The sequence below is a fragment of the Rhodnius prolixus genome, unplaced genomic scaffold (assembly GCF_049639745.1).
Source record: "Rhodnius prolixus isolate KJV_2025 unplaced genomic scaffold, Rpr scaffold_12, whole genome shotgun sequence".
Classification (NCBI taxonomy): Eukaryota; Metazoa; Arthropoda; class Insecta; order Hemiptera; family Reduviidae; genus Rhodnius; species Rhodnius prolixus.
This window is the reverse complement of record NW_027411635.1, coordinates 16,935,563-16,959,012: the sequence shown is the minus strand read 5'-3', so window position 1 is coordinate 16,959,012 and position 23,450 is coordinate 16,935,563. Positions and strand designations below refer to the sequence as shown.

Below are 23,450 nucleotides of genomic sequence, written 5' to 3'. Positions count from 1 at the left end.
AAAATCCCTTTGACTTGAATTTTATTCTTCAAAGTGCGTTGCAAATCAGAAGTGCGATTTCCCTGATTGTTTGTTTGGCGAAATTTTTTGTATGAAATTGCATCAATAATGGTCTTTAAACTCGAATAATTCCAGTATACAACCAAAAACCTATTTTTTAAAAGAAATTTTTTACTAGGAAAAAGAAGTGTAAGAAATTCTCTGGCCAACCTATAAAATAATCCTTTTTAAGCCACACTTCTAAACAATGGCTTGTTTCTACCACTCATGACAAATTAAATGACGAAAACCATTATTAAATGACAAAAAATTTGCTAGATCTATAAGTTCGAAGAAAATTCGGTTAATCGGAAATGCATTTTTGCGAAATGGGTGAGTTTCTTGAAAATTATTTTGAAAACGTTTCAACAGTGTTTAATAAATTTACTAGTTACTCATACAATAAATAAGTACTTTACTTTAAAACAAAAATTGTAGAAAATACCTTGTTCCTATAATATTCGAATGTAGAAGAAAATTTATACATTATAATTGTCATAGTTATAACAGAAAGTCCTGTTTAGTGATTCTCATCAGATTTTTTCCAGAATGTGTGCAGCAGTTTGCCAATCCAATTGGTTTCTTCCAAAATTTTGATTTTAGATTTATAATAAGTAAATGAATGGAATAATATTTTAGGTTGTTAATTGAATAAACATTTTGTTCCAAGTTAAAATTTGTGTGGTTAAGAGAACAAAATCTTCAAATAGTATTATTATCTTACTTTAAAAGTACAAATGTACTGTATTTACTCACAGAATCTTTTTGTAACAACCTAAGCAATTGAATGTTTATCAAAAATAATTTCTTTACATAACTAATTAACAGTAATTAATTGTACAATATAAATAAATGTAAATTGAGGTAATAATTATACGTGCACTGGTCATATCTAGATCTTGTTATACAATTACAGTCCTCCAAATTGTACTGTGATATAATTCTTATAAATATATTTTAATGTATTCGTAATTTCAAATGAATAGTTTGTGTACAAAAAAAAAAGTCTATCGTGTACTCTATAGTGTTTTTAGATTTTATTAACAACTACATGTAATTTTATATAAATTTTAGACTGCATATTATTGGTGATAAAATATGATATATGTGGGTTTCTTGTTTATCTATACTCTCGTGTGTTTTGAATTTTGTTTTTGGTTACAGGCCATGATTTAATATCGTTTTTATTTTTTATTATTTCGCCTGAGCGACGAGGTATTGCAACTGTTTCAATTTTTCGAAATTTTATTAATTGTCTGCTATCCGTCGGACTGAACGTACCTGTATGTTGGGTTCATATAGAAATGTATATATGCTTGTGGATAATTACTTTTAAAATTAGAGAATGTTTAATGATTGCAAAAGTTATTTCAATTAATTTATTTCAGAAATGCTTTTTGAAATAATTCATTTCAAACCCGCTATTTCAAATAATTTCATCGAAATGAACTCTTTGAAATTAGCACTTATGTATAACCCCAACTTGGAGCATAACACAACATCACATAAAAGCCTCTGAAAAAAACGGATCCAAATCGCTAAGAGGTGAAACGTTAGGCGATTCGACGAAGTGTTAAAAAAGAAATGCTTCACTGAGAAAGTAGAAATTTACAGGCTTGAAAAGTTCATTTGCAATGTTATCTAATGGCAACCATAGCTCAGTACCTGGTGTAATATCTCAATGATCTCTATTATTAACTAAGATACAAGTAGTATGCACCCATGTAAAATGTAAAAAATTTAAGCCTGTAAATTTATTAATTCTGTGTGTTACAATTTCTGTGGACTTATAATGTTTTACCTTATATGTTTGTCGGAATGTATTTATATAAGTATGTACTAGATATGTAAATGTATGTATGCACCCTATTTTCGGCCCAAGATCAATAATCAACAAATCAAAATTCCAAATAAAATTCATTGCCGTTAACATTTTGTTTGTATTATATTTGTATAAAATTTATTTAACAAGAGTAGAAAAGTCGAATGTATTGTTTCTAAAAACGTTTTAAGCTGTGGTTCCTATACGATGTATTTATTTAATTAATTTATTTTATTCAACTGTTATTTTGTTTTAATGTGGCAATGAATGTATATGTATGTATACAAAAATTATTATTTAGTCTATATCTTACCATCTTGTAAAACTGTGTTGCATATATGAATAGGATTTTTGAAATTTTTGTTTTTTTTTGTCATATATTCTCTATTCACAGACCTTTATCAATCTTCCTAAAATATCCATTTGAAAGAATAAGAATAATATGTAATAAAATATATATACCTACATGTATATACTTTTTATATGGACTGTATTTTTTTAATGTTTGACTTTTGTTTTTATTTAGAATTTTGCAAAGAAAATAAATATTTTAGAATGAAATTATTTTTTCAATCTGGATTGCTCGCTAGAATGGAAGTGCTCTGTTATTATACTGTTAGTACACAAATAGTTTTGATAGGAAAAATACTTACAACGAAAAAAGGGCTGTATTCTTTAATTTCGAGATTAAGTATGTGTTCAAAATCTTTCCAAGTATAAGCGCTTGTGAGAAGACTCAGCATTGTAATAATAAATAATATTTGATTTTTATTTGAAATGAAATGATTTTTTTTTTTTAACAAAATTTATTTCGCTCCTGATTACTATTATAGCTTAGTTGAGGTGATATTGCAACCGTAGTAATGTTACAGGGTTCGTATTTTAAGTAAGTACGAAAAAAAGGGTTTTTTGGATAGCCTATTAGAGGATATTATCAAATAATTCAATGAAAGTTTGGTAAAGATTTTCTACGCGTTACGTCCTAATTTCAGCATTGAATGGGCAAATACCGGTTCAAATCTAAACATCAATAGTGCTGTTTTATTGCTGGCCGAGGTAAGCGGCCAGAAGTAGGAAGCACGCAACATCATCGATCCTCTGCTAAAGTTAAGTTACATAGCATAGTTACTTGGGCGCTAAAACAACCTACCGACTAATTTTCAAAATTAATCACTTCGCAATATGATCACTTAAAAAAAAATAAATAAGTCATTTATTGGGCTATACAAAATTTAAGGTTTTTAACAAATAATGCAGCTTTAATTAATTAGCTCAAATCAGCCGGTAAGGCTGAGGCCTCTTCTTACTCCTATCTTTTTGACTTACTCTTGGAAAATTACTTAATTAATATTCTTAATTTATCATTATCACTTTATAACTAAATCAATATCATCTTTCCAGGCTGTATCATCATGGAATTACTTAATCATCGGAGGCTCAAGTCAAATAAACTTAGGTGAAGAGAGAGATCCCGTAAGGGGAAGTGGTCTAGCCACTTCTACAGGGATCTTGGCGTCCCTGCGGGTACCCTAGTCTAACAACATGAACAACTCTTACACTGACATCCCAAGCACACTAAACACATAGGGCCTGCTCACCTTTACGAACTACATTTTACAGATGTATCTCACATTCTGTGAATAAGAATTAACAGACAACGTTAACCACTATGAATGTTTTTAGGTCGCATTGGATTTGGCTAGCCATCCTATACTATATACACATCCATATTTACAGCATTTGTTCCAACAATAGAGAAATTTTAAATAATTGATGTCGCCAGCTAGTCTACATTCACAATCACTTGGTATTTTGAGGCAATCTGTTATACTTAAGTTGTTAAAAGTCACTAAATAAAAGGCTTTGAAGAAACGGCCAACAAATCTCGCAGAACCTGCATTCACAACACGCAATACCAAAAAAAGGCAATTTACACGAAAATAAGGCCCCCACACATCAAACTGACAAACTTAATAATAGGTTAACTTCAACGATGAAACAGCTACGTACATTGTACAGAATTTGCAGCATTAGGAGAAAAGAGTGAAACCACATGAGAGATCATATAAAACAAAAAGGAAAATATAGCCGCAAATGAGTCAAGGAGCTGTTAAAGACTCGATTTCAAGAGGTAATTGCTTCTTACGAATGATATATTCCAAGTCACAATACTTAACTATACCCCAAAATCCTTTTCAATAAATTGCACCCTGCCGATTCTTTTCCTAAGATCTTAAAAATAGTTATTCTTTGAAAGTAGAGATCGTACCTTTATTACAGACTATCGTCTTGGATCTATCAAGTTATCTATTTGCTAAGTCTTTGTATTGTCAATGATGACCTTGATTAAAATTACCCCACTCTTAAAAAATATGATAGTGTACCAAAAAGTTGCATGGAATAAGTCTACTAAAGGCAATTTTCTTCTTTATCACTCTTATATCTTAGATTCTTTTAATTCTATGTTATACTGTTCTAGCCTACGCTTTTGCTAAAATAGACCATTCAATACTATTCAAATTATTGTCCGTGTTTGTACAATACTCTTTCTAAAAAAGAAAAAGGATTTTAACAGAGTTTGAGGATAACGTTCGAGTTAGACCTAAATTTAAATTACGATACCAGATATTCTAAAATGAGTAAAGAATAAAAAAAAGGTGCTGTCAAACAATCAAATTCATAAATCTTAGCCATAAGTTTACCAAAATGTCGATTTAATTGGAATGGTCGATTAGAAATCCCAATAAATTTGTTTCAGGTAGATATTTCAAAAATTGAATTCGTTCAAATTTATAGGGGTTGGAGAAAATATTATATATATAAAAAAGATGAAGATATCTCTTCTTCTTTTTTTTTCTAAATCGCGTCAACATCTTAGGTTATTGGCGCCCAGAGTTTTTATCCGTGCACTGGACCGTGTTTACTCGTTACAGACAACACTCTCCATCACCGAACAATTGGAAAAAAGTGAAAGAGCCGGTAGATTCGAACCAACGTCGCGTTGAAATCCAGTACTCGCTAACTACTCAGCTAACACACTATATAATTGCATATAATAGTAAGTTTCGTTTCAAACAACCAAATTGAAATGATGCTGTTAAAATGTGCATGGAAGTGTTTAGAAATTGAAATATAAGTTTTGTGTAAGCGTTTTTACGTTTAGTCTAAAATCAATTAGTTTTCCATCAATACGCAAAAACTTAACAGCTAATAAATTAGTCAAATTTTATTCGTTTAGTGCCACTGAACATTCAGCAATACATTTGAGTTTTTGTTGCATTTTTGTAACTTAAATAGTAAGATAAACTAAATTAGATATTCTGACAAATGAACTTGCAACTGTATGGGTGAATGATAGTTGTTTGGCGGGCAATGAGGGCTGCTTGCCCACATTTTCTGGTCTCACCTGCTCAATATCGTACAGTTTATCTTGTATTATGATTTCTCATGAAACGTCTATTGAACTCACCTTGAAAAAGTAACTTTCCTTCTGATTCCTGAACGTTTATTAGTAATTTTGAGGATTCGTCAAGATGTGATAAAAATAAATACTTAATTTATTCATTTTTAAAAATTTATCGGAAAGTGGTTAAAGAAAATACTTCTTTTTTTTAAATCACTTAAACTGATCTAGTATAGCATTTTAGGGTGAGATGGCTTCTTTAGATGCAATATTATTGATTTAATTTTTATTCTTCGATTAAGAAGTACAGTATGATAATTTGTAATATTAAGCTCACTACTTGACTTATTCATTTAAATACTTTTAAACAATTTAGCAACAACGCATTCTTTACGCTTCAATGCAAGATCGATTACTTAATTCGCAATTCTTCTTGTCGCACTGCACTATGCTCTTCCATTTACTCACAGCTTAAAAATTAGAGTTGTTTTTTCTTTTCAATTTAAGTTTACATGATCAAAAAACTTACACTTCTCTCTCACACTCAAGAAAAAAGACCTACAGAATTGTGATACTGAAATTTTTGTAGTTTCCAATATACTTCTAGGTAAAATTGAGGATAATCAAAACTAGAGAAGTCAAACTATTTTTTAAAAAAGTATTTTTTTTTAAACTCTTGGTAGTATTCTGAAGATTCAACGAGTTCCTTTCTTATATCCTTTGCACAGAGCCAGTACCTTTTTAATAAGGCTGATGACCTATTATAACTCAAGCATTTGATAACTTAGTCTAATTTGTTGTTAATAATTTTGCCTGTGTCACACACTAGACGTTTTAATGCACAGAGTCAACATCAATGGCACAACTATGTTGTATTGAAGCATTTTAATTTCTAGCCCTGTCATTATTTATTCAAAATTTTCTTTTTATGTTCTTCTTTCCTTATTTTCAATGACAAGTTTTAAATGGCATCATAAAAAACAAGACTTGTATGATAAAAATTTAAGTAAAGTTTTTCTGGGTTGATTTTGCTTTCATAGAATCAGGATTATAATATAATTCAAATAATCATCAATTTTCTTTGAGCTCTTGTACTATACTATTTAAATACGTGTTAATGTTCATTGTTGCACTAAAAGTTATTTGACGCGCAATCTGATACTTCCTACTAAGAATCATAAGTTAGAGCTTGTTTTAAATTTCTAATTCCTATCGTACAAGGTGGTGTGCCTTGAACAGTAAACAGAGAATGCCCGACCCATAGTTGCTATGGCGCTCACCTATTTACTCGATAAAAATACTCCTGAAATGTATGTGCATCAAATCAATAGTCCAGTTTACCCTGATTTTCACACAATCTTTCTTTAATTACTGCATGGTACGCTATTGCTGATGTAATTACTGAAAAGTTAAACCCAAAATCATTAACATAACAAATTGCCCTGTTCACACTAAATCTAGTGTGAAATGAATAAAAAAGAAAAGTGCCTCTTCCTGTACTGAAAAAACTTAAGTTTTCATATCAAAACCCATGGGCGTCGTCAGGAGGCACAGGTAATTTTTTGAACATTTCTTTTTAGCATCAATATATAGTTTACTCAGATAAAGACCTAACGCTTTTGTTATGTTTTTATGAGAATTAATTGCAAGGAGAGGTACCGAAACATCATGCTTCCTCAAATTTTATTTTTTATACCTAAATTAATAATAATCATCCAAATTGACAAATTAATTATTAAAATAGGTCAGTATCATTAAATATTAGTCGGAGTTAGTTGTAAGAAAACCTTGAGCATTGTAGGAAAAGAGTGTTATTGTTCATTTCTTTAAAATAAGGCTATTTAATTTGCAACATTTTATTCGACAAATTATTTTGAAGGAATTCTAGCGAATGAGCAAAAGGAAATCAGAGGTACAAAGCGCTGTCTTTTAACGACATAGAACCAATCAATTTGTTAGGAAAAAAAAACAAAAACAAACTGTCCGCTAATCACAGTTAAACAACTTGTTGAAACTAAAGAATTACTGTTCATTTAGGTGTCGCTAATAAATCGTGTTGGACACCAGAATGAATCACAGTCTGTTGGAGCAATTCAAAGATCAGAACAGCTTGCTGTTCAGTGAACCTTGACTCGAAATTTCAAAGGACTAACTGGAACGACTTAAAATAAAATAAAAAAGTCTTTTTAAAAAAAAAAAACAGAAAAGAGAAGATATAACCACAAACGGAAGTAGGTTTTCGTTATAATGTGTTGTTGATGAGTTTAATGGCCTGGGTAGGGAAGCTACATCACGCCGCTGCATCTACGACCGCAAATATGTCCTTAAAAGCAGTACTAACTCATCTAACAGCAACTACAGCTTTCTGACTTAACATTTTAAACGGGAAGCTAGAAATTATGCACTTTGCAGAAACCCACAAAAATAAATTGGTATTTGACTGGTGTGAATACGCTAAAAAAAATTTTTTTTAATGATTTAATAACAAATCTAATAGACATATTTTCTTTTACTGCATTTTACTGGACGGGTTAAGTTGATGGGTATGCCGTAAATTATACTTTATTTCAGGTAAATGGAATGGAGTCCCAGCTGAGATTCTAAGATAGTAGGAGATTTCAGTGTACCTCTTGATTATATTGAAATGCAAGGAAAACCTGATGAAAGGGAAGAATCTAGCACATCATTGTGTGAACCTGAACCTACCGTGGACAATTCAAAAGATTATTGTAATGGGATTTTTAAGAATTGAAGGCTGTGGGAATTGAAAATGCTCTGGATGAGGCTGTTGAAAGAATAAGAGTTTCATAGAAGGAATTAATCCAGGTTCCAGAAGTTTTTCCATGACCTTCTTCCGAAATTTAATATTAATTTTGGGAAGAGAATGTCGTGAGTTCCTCCCAAATTGTTTTCATGTTCTTTCCTTCCATCTTCATGTTATTTTTAAATTATCAACTAGAACATTACCTTAAATATAACTGAAAATCGACAGCACACTTCTCTGCAAGTCGACGTCTATCTGAGTGTCTGGCATTTAACCTGACATTCACTTGGGCAATAAATGTTCTCTCCAACTACCCCTGAATGCCAACTAACCTTATCCTTCGTGCACCCCTTCTTGATATTTTAAAACAATTATCACTTCCTCACCCTCTCAATAATAATAATAAAAAAAGGTTCTAATAGAAACCCCAAATTCTTTTCTGTTATGTTGTCATTCCGGTTGTATCAGTCGAACGTTTCTTTTAAATGATTTCTGTTGAACATTTAGTTGTCTTTATCTAAATAACATTGTGTGTATTCACAGAACGGTTAATAGTTTTTATGAGGTACTTGGTAATGGTAACCATAGAGGTACATATCTTCCTGATAAGCATGCCAGAAAAAAAAAAAAAATCTACGCTCGTAATTTAGAAAAGAGATTAAGAAAGGAGATGCACTTCTAGGAGCAACATGCATTGCTAGGAATACTCAAAATCTGGTCTTCATTGTAAGGCAAATTTGTGTAAGGCCATTGAATAATTCAATTGACTCACTTTAATTCTCATTTTAAGTGACAATATTCTTGCAACTTCTTGTGCAATTTTCAAGCAAAATCATAATTTATATTCATCATATCTTGAATTAAAATAAAAATATAGATTTTGTGGTTTTACTGCTCATTTGCAATAAATAAGTTCATTTAAATAATGTTCTGCTTTTGGAAAAGCAACCATTTTATTAATTTTGTAACCATTCACCACTTTTTTTGATTAAAGTGCCGTTAACTTGAAAGCGATTAGAGCTATAACAAATTTAATTACACTAATCGTTAAAAAGTGAAATTTTCCATTAGATGATAATGTCATTCTGATTTACAATGTGCTGTATTATTTAAAAGCATAAATTAAACAAATGTAATTTTTAAAATTTTGAAATAACATCATCTAATATTATCTCTGCTCATATCTGTCAAGACAATTATAGTAATGCCTCTTAAAATAGGCATTAATTAATGCTTTACGAGTCCACATGCTTATTTCACATTTAAATATTTCAAGTGATGGCTATATCGAGTGAATATCGTGATGATGTAAGGTTCTATATTTTGTGTATGTTTCTAACTTCTGTTCATATATTTATTTTAACCACTCTTCTTTTTCTTTTCTTTTTATTGATCAAGATATATTTACAATTTATATATTAGTTACAATAATAAGAAAATTACAGCATGGTATAGTGTACCGTCTGCCCAAAAACTACTTCTTTTTTGGGGGGGAAACTTCAAAAAATTTGATATTTTTGGGAAAAATAAATTTTGAAATCAAACTCCAATGCCATGCTTAGTATTTTAAGAGAAAGATAAAATGAAGAAGCATCATAGAAAATAACCTTCGTCGAGAGTATTCTCTATTCGATTAGATTGAAGACTTCTAATGCAGCTGTAGAATTGGAACCTAATTAAGGTATCCTATTCAACAATACGAAGCCACCTGTAAGCAGCTGGCTTGGGTTCCTAGAGGCTGCCGAAGTATTTCACATCATAGTTAGCTCTTATCAGAGCTGGTAATAAGTTCTACAAAAATCTGAGTCATTTAAATCCATTCGTCAATATAAGTTCCGGTTGATTACTAGTTCATTTCTGCTAGGTTAAAACACGGTTCTAACTTTTTACTTCTTCCATAAGCTTTTTTACCCTATTAATCTAAATGCCGTTCTTAATCATTCGTTACCTCTACAGAGAAACAGCCCATCCAGAGCGCGGAATAGGATTTGAGAACACAGTTATTGCTCCCCTTTTAGGGTGCATTCAATTTGAGCTGAGCCGTTTCTTGGCTGATATTCCAACGCTTCTACACTAATTTTTCAATTTCAACAACTACTCCCAGTTTTTTGGTCGAAAATATCCTCTTTGCTAATAAAAAAAAAAAGCCCACCTCACGTCAAATGTCCTCAGTACTGAGGACTATTTTATAATCTGAAGAGTCTCCTATTTAATAAACTTTACAGAATCTTTTATGGATTAAAACTGTGAAAGATAGATCTATCCAGAGTAGGATTTAACGCGTTCGGGGCCTCAAAAAAAAAGCCTCGAAATTTAAGAAAAAAAAAAGATTGGTATAAATGACGAGCTGGTCAAAATATGTTTTTAAATTATAAACTCTAATAACGATCTCCTAAGCACTTACCTTAAATTTCACATAAACAACAAACCGCTGCCTGCTTTTTAGGGCAATCTTTATGCCAAAACAAATGGTTTACTCTATCAAATATATGTGGTTAGTTTATTATTAATAATTGTATAAAAAGTCGGAGCTCTGGTTGGAAACTAATCGAAATATAAACTTACTGCTGGTTTTCGTTTTTGAGATGTTTTGTCAACATATATGGAGATCATTTACTAAAAACCATTTTTCTCACTCAAGGGTCTGGTAAAAACCCGATTTCGAAATTATGTTCTTTGAGTTTGTTCATTTGAAAAATCAAGTGCTATGGTATCCTTGATTAATTAATTTAGTTTGTCTTTTTTTTGATAGTGTGAGATCTAAAAATATTGCGTTTTGTAAGTTGTTCTGTTTCTATTGAATTAAAGTCTGTTTTTCATTTATATTAATTCATATTGTGACTACTTTCTGTTCTAATGTTAGCAAGTTGGCCTTTGTTTTTTATCTATTTTTAAGAAACATTAAACTCAAAAAAAAACGGAAATGATCTTAAAATAGTAGACAATCTATTAAAGACGTGAAAAGAAGAAAATTAAAAATTTAATTTAACATTCTAAGAACAAACTTAAATAAAAATCATTGGGGTTACCTGTGATACCTGTACTTATAGTTCGGTGTACTCGGGAAAGGGCTATTCTCAATAGAAAGCTAGGGAAATTTAGGGATTGAAATTGAAGCTCAGGGATTTGTTTAGGGATACTGTTGGCAGAATTGAAGGCTGTTGATTCAGTGAAATTGCCATTAGATTCATTGTTCAGTCATCAGATCTTTTTCAAGTAAATGTAATAATATTACAGAAAATTGGTTTAATTCTATTAAACAGCTAGCAGTTTATAGCACACATGTCCCGTATCTTTGTCGGCCGGTCATCCGGCAGGTGTTATTTAATAGATTGTCCAGCGTTGCGTTTACTGCTATTTATTTTAGCTGCACATGTTTCCGAAATTTGGTTAGTGGTAAATTTGGCGCTCTCCTATATGATCCGTATAGAATTTTCATTTCCAAGAGAAAAACTCTGCCATTTAGATACCTCGTATCTGATGCTGCAGTTTGGAACAAATCGGGTTAATTGGAAATGCAACATTTACTGTAGCAATTCTCTTGAAAATAGGCTTCAATGGTTTTTCTTTAAATTTCGATTCACTACGTATACAAATCTTCATCAGTATCATGATCCAATTCCTTTCTACGCATTTTGAAGAGCTTAGAAGATTTGTCAACTCTTCATCTCAGAACAACGATGTCAACAAGTCTCTTGAGTCTAAAGCTGTCGCGAGACTAGAACTGCCTTGACTTGAATTAACGATACCAGTAATTCGTAAAATTACCAAACAAAAGTGTATGTTGCAGATTCTGGAACTTAATACCTGGAAAAAAGAAAGAGCATATAAAATTTGAAAGACTTTTAGAAAGCAAACTATATGTACATTTATTTTATTTTCAACTTTCTTGATTTTACAAGAAATTTTATTTGTATTAGTTTAACTTATGTTTTTTTTGTTCGGTTTCTCGTTATTAATTTTGTGTTGTGAAATATGTACAGCTACAGTTTCTTTAGTAAATTGTTCCATAGTAATCAATTTCCAGATAATTAATAAGTATTCTCCCCCTCGGTGTGTGTTTTTCTGTTTATATATGGTCAGCAAAATTATGAGTGAAATTTAGCACGTTTCCAATACATTCTCTGACATCAGTAAGAGATAATAAGTATGAAAGCGCAAATAATAAAGTGCGCCTAGGGTAGCTCAGTTAGTTAGAGCACTGTATTCTCATGCGGAGATCTTGGGTTCGAATCCAGCAGACGGGCCCTTATATTTTGTTCTTCCAATGACCTTTAACAATGATCTTAAAAAGGCGTTGACACGTGCTCTGTGTAATTCTATACAGATAAGATTAGTAAAAAAAATCTGGAACAGCACAAAGCAACCATCTTGCTTTCTCATTGGTACAGAAGCTTTTCCCGTAAATTATCACGATTCAAATGAAATTAAAATTAATCAAAACAAATAAAACACTTATATTTGATTACACCAGTTCTGAACAATCGGTGATCATTTGGAACTGGACACTGGTAACTGGCCCCACGTTACAGAACTTTGCCTGTTCAAATTTGTATGATCGTCTCTTCTTGTCGATAACTGGTAAATGAAGAGCAATCTCTTGGTTTCCACGACTGCAACTTCGCATGACATTTCACGCGCGATTAATGACCATGCATAATTTTTTTTAATTCTTCATACGGTGATTGTCTTTTTCTTTTTAGGATCGTACAATTTTTCCAGTGTATTTCTATGTGTCTACTACTTCTTCAACAGTTCTGTGATATTATTCCATGTTGAACTGAACGATATCAGTAACTGAAGAAGGCTCAGGACAAAAGTAATGGGCAAACTTGGATGGAAGTTTTTTTTTTCTTTGATGTACTGATAATAAGTGGGGGGGGGGGGGTATGTTCATCTGTGTTCAGAGTTGCACAAAGTTGAGCAACATGTCGTCATAATTCGCTCTGCTCCGTACATTTAGAGGACGGTTCACGAGCGTAGCAGAGCGTTTGGTGTAAAGTCATCTTCAGGTGTTAGAACAGAAAGCGGCGCTTCCTAAGAACCTTCCCCCCTTTAGATTTTTAAGATCTTACTGCACTGTGATTGTTTTACCAAGATTTTAGTACACGGTCGATAGTTTCGTTTTAGTATTACAAAACGTAGTTCTTATAGGTAGTGTTGTAGTCAGGCCGTATCCAAGGGAACTATTAGAATGGACTAGCCGCTATGGTCACGTGACAGTTGAATTCCCCATCAGAAGAAAAGTTGTAGTGGGGATGGCGTGTTTGTGAAGTCTGGCAGAGAGGGCCTGCCTGTCGCAGAGCTCGGAGCTGGTGGGGGCACGTACTCAAGCAGCGAAGTTATAGCCGTCTGCCGCAATACAGGTACTATCTCAATATATCTTTTACAAATCAAATAAAACCAATTTATTACTATAAATCTTTTGCATGTTTAAACATGAAAATTCGATGTAAAATTTATAATTTTTTTTTTTTGTGATGGTTCATTGTAAAAAAAAAAAATATGGCATTCAATGTCGCATCTTTGTACACTGAGTTTACTAAGTGAATTTAAAAATTTCTGTCGGACTAGAACTTAATCTCTTCTTCTTTTTTTTACCGCGAGGAACACAAAATTTTTACTACAATAAATAATAATAATTGGCAAGAAAACTTATCAATTTTTCTGATAGTAAAGTAAGAGTGTTTTACTATATCTTTTATCAATGTTTCAACTATTTGAGTGATTTCAAATTATACTAATTGAAAAAACTTGTGTGCTTGCTATTATTCTCTTTGTAGTGTTTCTTTTTTCTTTTTAGTTTCTATTATTTTCAAACTATCATTTCATGCTAGCTAACCGCATTATCTTCAAGGTAACTTGACATCATATGTTTTGATAAATAAGTATTCTTCAAAATAAATACCTTTTATTTTAAAAGAAAAAACAAAAAAATCACACGTACGTGTTATAATTTTCACTTGTTTAATTTTTTTGGGGGCATTTTGAGAATTTTTATCTGATACAATAAAATACGCTGTCCCCTGAGTGTGAAATAATGAGGTTTTTTTTTAAAGAATTTATCTGCCTGTAGTTTTTGCTGTCAGCATAAATTAAAAATTTAAAAAATTATTCTGATTTGCTATTTTGTTTATAAGTTACCAAGGAGGTCCATCAATTATGTTTTCAGTCAGTTTGCTGAGACCTATTTTGTAGTTTATTTTTCCCTTATCGATTTTCTCAATAGCAGCTACAAAAGTTTTGTTTATAAAATTTTTTGTGAACCCTGATGTGTATCACTTTTATTTGAAATATTCGGCCGGGGGGGAAAAAAAATAATTTTAGCGTATTTCAGGGGTTGGAGAATAGACCTTAAGACTTCAAAAAAATTCTTTTTTAGTTAACTGTACGGTTCTATATCGTGCATATAATTTTTTTTTTGTACAGGTATTTCTTATTCAATGATATAATCGTGAACAGGCAGTCTCTTAAACTTTAAAATTTCTAATTTTATTATTATTATTATTATTTTTGTGATTTTTCAACGATTACTGAGATAGTTTTTGTTTAAATCAACTTTGCATACCCCTAAAAATACGTGCGTAACTTAGGTCTATCGCTTTTTAAAGTTGTAAATTTTTTCTTGGAAGTTTCATTTAAAGAGGTTTTTGGGGGTGGGGAGAAATGTTACATCACGATTTCATTAACAGTTCCTTGTGTACACGTTTAGTTGTTACAATGATCCTGGTCTTTACTCCTATTTTGAGGACGGTCTCTCCTGATATGTATGTATAGAATAAGGTTTAGAAAGGAAATAATTAGAGTAGCATAAAGCTTAAACTTAGTTGTTCCTTGTTCTGAATCTAAGGAACGAAGTCCTTTATACTGAAGCAATTTTTAATAATTTTAAACTTATAATACTAATATACTCTTTACTGAGGGAAAATGCAATGTGAAGGTTTCATCTTCGATAGACAATTGCTTCAAACGAGTTGCGTGTGGTTGTTCTAGAAGAGATTCTAGTTGTTGGATATGAATTTTATACGCCACCATGTCCTTTTCATGTAATTTTTTTGCATTTAGCCCAATACTCTTAGAAGAATATCAGTTAAGATATTTTGGCAAAGCTCAGTTCTGTAGATGAGAAGAGCAAATTAATGTAGAAGCATTTAAAGCAGGGTTGTAAGTTAAAACAACAACCACAGCGTGTAAATAATTTTTGTTGTATTTATAAATCAAATAGCAGTGTTACGTGTGATAATGTAATAAGCTGGTAATTACTTAAGAGCACAAAAAAAATTAGTTAATGCTTATACAAAAGAAAATAATTTGTCTTTTTGTTTACATTGTTTTGTTCAGTTCAATCTGACGGTCGAATTATTACGTTTAATGCTCTGATAAGGGCTTATCACTTTTATTTAAACGGTCATATTCCAGGGAAATGTAACCTGCAGAAGGTTACTCCAGGGAAACCAATATAAGGTATTACCAGCTATATAAAGCTAATTTTAAAGCATTTGCTTGGTATCCAACAATTTTTTGAGAATATTTAGTTAATAGAATGTCTGATGTTGTCTTACACGGCTAGTAAGATATTGTAATTGTGCAGATTTGTTAGATTTTAATATCCGTTTTTATGTCTACAGAGCCCCTCCCAAAAAAAGTAGTTATTTCAAATTGTTCTGCGTTAATATAATATCCATCTTAATTCAAAAATGAAAAAATCTCACGAAGTTGAAATTTGGTATTTCGCTTAGGTACCATCAGAAGATGCTAGAATAGGATTTGGTCGATATTAGTCTAACGAAAGTACCACTTTTAATGGATAGATTTTTCAGTATTTTTTTTTTCAGACGACGCTTACGTTTTTTGGGGGGTAAAGTTGGTGTACTAATGATATGCATATATTCAGCTATATAATGCATTTGTATATCTATTACCAATAAATTTGATTATTAGAAATTGGCTAGCTACCATCCGTTTTCTACATTTTGTTTTATAATTGGTTTTAATTAAAGTAAAGAAATTTTACTGTCTTGATTTTTAGTTATTTATATATTTTTTTAAATTTTTACTTTTCTACAAACCGTCAGTTTGTACCAGGCTATAAAAAAAAACTTCCGGCGGACGTTGGACACCATGTTTGAATCGATGAAAAGCGTGAAATAACAGCCGGTCAATTAAAAAGAATAAAAAAAAACTATTTGACTAACATCATGCAGGAGCTGAAGATGCCTAAAAATACATTCTTAACTATTCAGTCTCCTTATTCTTATCTAACAGCTTTGACAGTATCCTTAATTGTGTTTCTTGTAACCAAGTTTAGACTCTAAATCTTTGAATCCTTTCCTTCCAACATGTTTTCACCAATCTTGCAAACATATCCAAGCCAACATATCAACTGCCTCTTTTTTTTGTTTTGGTGGTGTTAACTAATAGTTCTAGAAGAATACTCCTTCTTTTTTTTGAAGTTGTAACATTAATATTTATGTCAATTAAATTTCTGCTTTGAGAACATGTATTTACAACAAAATGCGAGCACATGTTGGCTTCACTAGCATTACTATAACTATTATTTGGTAGTTATTGGAGTAATTGCTAGTAAAACAAAAAAAAAAATACTAAAATTTTACCAATGCCGGGATGAATCATTAAAAAAAAAAAAAAAGAACCAAACCACACCCTGTCGTATATTGGCTAGAACGTTGGGAAAGATAGATTGAAAGGATAGTTGGGTTACGATGTGTTTGCGGTGACCCACACAGCAACCTGACACCAAGCACAAATATTTACATTCTCACAAACTTGCTAGCCCGGCTTTGTAACGGGCAAGCACTTCCTTCGTCTCTCTTTGCAAGCTTGCCGGGTTTAATAATTTTGGTCTACTTAATGCACTCGTGTCAGGCAACACTGTATCGCAGCCATTTCCTTCCCATTGTCCGGAAGTGTTACGATCTCTGAAGTTCAGTTCTCATGGGAAAGAAGTAAAAGCTAAAAAAGGTTTTTAGAGAGTTTTTTTGGTTTTAGTGTACGTTGGAATAAAATACCTCAAAATTTTTCATAGTTTTTGGTGACTTGTTTCCTTTCTTTTAAAAGAAAAAAGAATATTGCACGATTTCAGTCATAACTTTGTTAAATTTTTCGCCAAGCTTTCGATTTAGGGACTAGCTCGTTCTTACGTTTATACTTATTAACAATTATGATTTATTATTTGTTAACATTTTCTGAACAGAGTACCAAAGTAAACGCAGCCAAACTGGACTACAAGACTATTATTTCCTCTACTCTCGCGTGACTCCAAAATGACTGGTGACCACAACAAACTCCTCCTTTACAAAGTGGTCATCAGGCTCTACGTCTGTAGCCTGGACTTGTGGTAGCAAGATCAAGAAATTCCAGGATAACACAAAACAAATTTCGTCAGACTCGCGTCAGACTGTCGTCGGACGCACTAATCATTGACTCACTCCACGGAGACTGCATCCATTATCCCTGGTACACTCCTATATCCATAAATCAGTCTGCTGAAACTCTTTTCCATCCTAGTCGGTCATCCTAATCCCTTCTGCTGCAACATAGCCTCCTACAGATCCTTCTACACCTTTACAGGCACAAAAAACTGAAACACATCCTTCTCTCAACTTTCTACACTAGCTGCTGGTTTTTCCTCTTTTTCCCTGCATTCTGTATCCTTCACATCTTAAGCTTTCCGCATACCATTGTAATGAAGATTATAATGTACCTAAAAAATCCAGGAATATCTAAACAGTCAGGACAGAAGACAACCATCCTTAAATTTAACAATGTGATAATTCTTACTAGCATAAGCCCTGAAAATGATCTAGTCTCTAGGACGAAAGATTTGCAAAAATATAGAAATTATGACTAAAATAGTACAATATTCTTTCATCCATTCGGAAAAAATGATTATTGGCGATATTCTCATGAACTACTTCAACGAATTGGTTAATACGATTCTTCATACGATGGGAAAGTTTGGTGAGATGAGGAGTTAGTAAACATTAAAGGAAAAGAACTTAATAATTACACAACTTGCAATACTGACAATTCCAAAACTCACAAAATATAAGTAGAAATAGTTTGACAAACGCTTCAAAACGTACTTTCTACAACAATCGACAATTATACAACCTTATACTAACTCCAATACGGATTTCTGAGACTCTACATGACTGCCAAACGCAAAAAAACCTCTACCACTATCAATCCATGCAATCCAAAATCCTACGTACCTAATCTTCCCTTGCATACTAACTTAAAAACTTTCTACGTTTCCGCCAAAGCCAAATTCCAAACTGCGCCCCCAGTAAAATCCACTTATCTCAAGCCCTCTCAACCTCAGTTCTTCCCCAAAATCTAATCACAAATGTTCGAAACGATCACAATGAAAAAAGTGCGCTACAACGAGATGCTAGTTAATAGATAATTTTAAAACTGTGTTGAGACTAAACCTGATTTTGGTTTGTATTGGTGTATTGCATTTATTATTGGAGATTTAATAGTTACACTATAAAATGCAAGTTTTTATGTATTTTAAGTATTAGTTGTAATTAAAAGAGGCCATAATATTTTTAAATAACTGTTTATTATGTTTTTAAACATTTTGTTTCATATAGTGTTGATCCCAATTTCTAATTTCTGTTCTTATGGCACCAATAAAAAGTAAAACTGCAGCTTTGAGTGTAGAACTACAGTTTTCTTTTGTAGTCCATTATTTAGCACGTCCGCTAATTGCATTTAATGCATTTTAGTGCACCGATTAACATTTCTGTGTAGACTAAACACACTGGACTTGGCTAGTTACTTAGTTTCCCCATCTAATCGTGGAAGTTTCGGCAATCAATGGTAGGACATATCATCATCACATCTACCTAAACTCTTAATGGCATCCTACAACTTCGTGGTACCTGCTGCTATGAACCTTCTAGCCTGGGACAACATTTCAGGCGAGCTCGAATCCTTAATTTCCCATTCACAAAACTTCTACAGAGGGCCACAGCTAACTGGCAGCCACAGTAAACTGTGGATACCCAAACTGTAGCCAACATGTCCGCTTTCTTATTGCCCTTCTATGCCGACATGTCCGGGTATCCAGAGAAAATCCTCATTATATCTCCGGGCAAATCCATTGAGATTCTTCTTCTATATATTCCCTTCACTAATTCGGAGCTCTAATCCTTGGACGCAGACTGGCTATTCAAAAATATTCTCGCCTCTTTATGCTTTTCCTTCTTCGGCATAGAACGTGCCGAAAGTTATAGATTTTTCTTTGTTTAAACCAAGCTCAGGCAGGTTATTTTGCTCATGTTTGGAACCATCAGAATTTCAGCATTCTACGCTGTTCCTCTCCTGAAAAAACCAACATGTTTTTAGGAGGACACAATTCTCAATAAGGACAAGCAGATCTTGAGCTAATCCAATACAGGCTAAGTTGGCAGTACAAGTGCTACGTATAAGCGATATTTTGCCTATCTAGGAAAATAAAGCAACGTAATTTGGCTAACTTCATTACTTTATCCAAAATTGTGAGTCGAGGCCATCAGGCGTGGCAATAGAGATATGAATATTCATTGCACCGTTTGCTTATAGTTTCACCAAATGGTGCGGTAATGCATGTTTGTTTTCTTCACGCGCACCAGAAACTGAAAAAAATTATTCTGTGTTTTATTACTTTGTTTTCTACCATCACACCATTCAGGTCCATTTTATTGGGAGAGAGTATAAACGCTCTTTACAGCATTCCTGAATTAGTAATTTTTTTTATGTTTGGTTTCTTCTTGAAGTTTTGAGGCTGCTGTAGGATTTAGATGACCTAAATTAGAAAATAATTGCCTATTTTTGTTTGGTTTATCTTTTTTCTTGATGCTGAGCTTTACGTCCAACTAAGGTGTTGGAGTCACACTTCACTTTTAATATTTTTACCAATTAAATAAAAGTAGCTATACGCAGGGCTCGAACTGGCTATCTTTCACTTGCTAGCGCGTGCTTATAACCACAACACCAAACCTGTCTGCTTCCTGAATTAGAAATATTATAAACTGGAACTTAGCAGTCTCTCTTACAGCGCTAAAATTTCTTGGGCTTACTTAATCAGCTTCTCCTATTCGTTTCATCGCCATTATTCTCATATTTTTCATCAAATCACCTTAACTTTTGGTCTAACTCCCAGCCGGCAACACCATGAAGGAGTGCCTTCATAATATAAATTATTATCACGACAATCATGCTGCCTACAAAAAATATGCGCTCTAGTCACCGAATTTTGATCGGGTTACTCGTCACTGGATTCGAAAATTTTGCATCCTGATTCTTCAAAAGTTTCCTTCACATTATTGGGCCATAGAGTTTTCTTTCATTATTTTTTTTTTACTTCCGTATAAATTGAAAGCACCGTTTCATCGTTTTGAAAATATGTTATTTTCCAAGTCTTGACTGCATATGTCACGGCTAGACTAAGCGAATGTCTTTTATGCTAGGAGTTTAGCCTATCTTATAACCAAAACAGATTATTAAAAAGGTTACAGGAACACTGGTTAGTGGTTCGTTAAGTACGGTTTTTCAAACTATAATTAGAAACTATTTTAAAAGATGCTATAATTCGTAGTTTTTAAGAAAATTGAAAAAATTATTGAATTGCACGATAGGGGTTTACAGTAGATTTTTGGTTACTTTGTTTTCAGTAGAACTCAAAAAAATATTTATTCCCAGTTTCAACTAAATTTCAAAAATAATAAATAGGTGTTGTGATGAAGGTACATACTACAATGATTTCAGTTTTTGTCTTTGTCCAACAGCAGAGAAGCTAAAACGTTGTTCTTTTGTTTTTTTTTTTGATATTGGACGAATAAAGTTCAGGAGGATGTTGAAATGAAGTCCTTCCTGTGAGCTCGTAACAGTTTTTTTTTTATTTTTTAGAGGCACCATCTGCCTTTACACTCCAGGTGGCGCGGCCTGATGAACAGCAAAATAATTGTAGAGCCGCATGGCGCTACACAAGGTGGTCAAAACCGTCAGTTGTAATTTGTTTCTCATTACAGAGAAATAGGAACTTCTTCGTTTTGTAAATTTATATATTATATAATACTTCTACCTTTTCTTGTTAATGCTCTTGTCAAAAACGGAAACAGTTTTTCTTAATTCAGCTTTCCTCGTTCAGTGCCTTAAAAACGAATATTTTCTAAAGAAAACTCCATTTAACACGATCGCAAAATTTTCCATTCCTAATCTATTCAGGGACAATGAATTTATGATGCCTCAACCTTTTAATGTCTCGCAAATCTCTCTGCACCAAAGATTCAACATCATATCCTACAACAATTTTAAGATACTAAAAAAAATAATAATTCTTACCTTGAGATTTCAAAAGTTCTTTTTTTTTTTTTTAAAAAAAAAAATCAATTTCATTGCAATTAGGATATTGTGTAACATTTCCTGTTTAATATTATTCATTATAATTATAGAATGGAATATATTTGCATGAATGGACATAAAGTATTACTCACAATTTTAAAAAAATCTCTAATGCAGCGTTTCCCAACCTGGTGGTACGCGAGTTGCTGGTCGGTGGTATGCGAAAAATAATCAATAATGGTGGACATTAAAAAAAAAAAAATTAAATCATAAAAATATCATAGAAACGTTTTTTCTTATAATTCATAGAAATTATTTTAATTAATAATATGTATTATACAGTCAAGTTGTTAATATGTACAGTAATAAAGATTAGTCTGTCTCAAGATATAGGAGAAGATATAATAGCACATTTAACGGAATTATAAAATTGTCTTTCATGGAGTATTTTCCCAAAACCCGAAAACACAAATGATAATTGGATTTCAAAGACCCTTCTATAAAGAAAATTTTGGAAAAGCTACATCATTATCGATAAAAGATAAAGAAAATTTAATAGAATTATCATGTGACAGAACTTAAATAATAACTATGTAAAAATCTGCTTAAAGAGACTGATTGTAATGAGTAAGCTCTATCCAAGCAACAATAAATTTAATTGGTACTTACAGGTAGTTGAATGCTTAAAAGAAATTAATTTAGAAGATTTGGGCACAAATATAATAATCCTAAAGAAGGACTTTGTAAATTAATTAATAATTTTGAAGAGAAAAATATTTACGGAATTTTTTATTATTTAAAAAAACGTTTTAAAACTAAGATCTTACACTTTACGAAGTTTATAAAGTGAACATGAACTTGATCTCCTTTGTCACAGATACATTGTACCTCTATGCACAAATAAAGATAATATTTATAAAATAACACACTCGGAATAACAAATTTCACGAAATATAATCATTTTTACGAAGTGGTACAATTTACTACCAAGGTGGTATGCGAGCCAAGAAAAAAGGTTGGGAAACGCTGCTCTACTGTATACTTTACCACGAGTTTTCTTGTACTGCAATTTAAGTGGAAACTGTTTTTCCGAGTGTCGTTCTTAGGAGTTTCTTATGTACTTTTATGTAAGCTACATCTATAGTAATCTATTGACTTATAACTGTTAATCTGTTATTTTTAAAGTAATTTATTTTTAAGGGCAGTTCTGAGGTTAAGGATGAAATAGGCTTCTCTGTATGGTGTCATTTCAGTGTAATGTACTGCTTTACTTCTTTAGAGTCTTGGTAAGAATGAATTACGACTTAGAAACCAGGGGTTTATAGTAATTTTTGGGTTAAATCATTGAGAATTGTAGTCAGTGAAAGTCGAGTCACACCTGATTCTTTGTACATGCCCAGTTAATTTTTTACTCTTTAATAGCAAAAAATTCAGTATTGGACGTTGTATTTTTCAATTAGAATGGTAGAGATAGCGGAATGGTGTTGTTCTGTTGTAAGTTGCACCAGATAAGAGTGGTAGTATGCAAGCCAAGTGCAATAGTAAACAGAGAAGCTGGGAGTGAAGGTCGGTCTGCAGGCGGCACCAGCAGGCTCTCAGCTGATCTCCAGCGCCAATGATTCATTCCCATTCATGATTCACTCTAACCCCAGTCTTGCTCATGTAACTGGCTCATATTTCAGATTACTTAGTCCTCAATTTTTGTATCACAATATTCAAGTCAGCTTCTTATCTACAGTACATGAATCAATATCTTTTTTTTCTTTGAGGTTTTCAGCTTTGAACTATTTCCCAAAATCGTGTGAATTTTTAAAGTAATCCCAAATGTTTTTTCATTATTTCAATTGGTTCCCCCAATTAATGACTGATTCATTAATCCAAAACGAAGAAAGATTATTGCCAGTTTCAGGCATAATCTTTTATTAATTTGTTTGCCAAAGCCTTTGACCTAGTGACTTAGGCCATCTTTAGAGCTTATGGGTAATAACAGTTATAATTTATTTTTTACCTTTTTTACAATAACATCTAAATGGTCAGTACTAAAGGCACATCAACCTTTTGTTGGCAAA

The 23,450-nt window shown here is 32.2% G+C and overlaps 1 long non-coding RNA gene across 1 annotated transcript in view; it reads left to right on the top strand.

Moving 5' to 3' along the window:
* Nucleotides 1–13,110: 13,110 nt before the first annotated feature.
* The window catches only part of LOC141461662 (uncharacterized), a 117,746-nt gene continuing 107,406 nt past the window's right edge, over nt 13,111–23,450 (top strand). Inside the window, exon 1 of the long non-coding RNA XR_012462987.1 lies at nt 13,111–13,394. This is a non-coding gene — a long non-coding RNA (uncharacterized lncRNA). The remainder of the gene's footprint in view (nt 13,395–23,450) is intronic.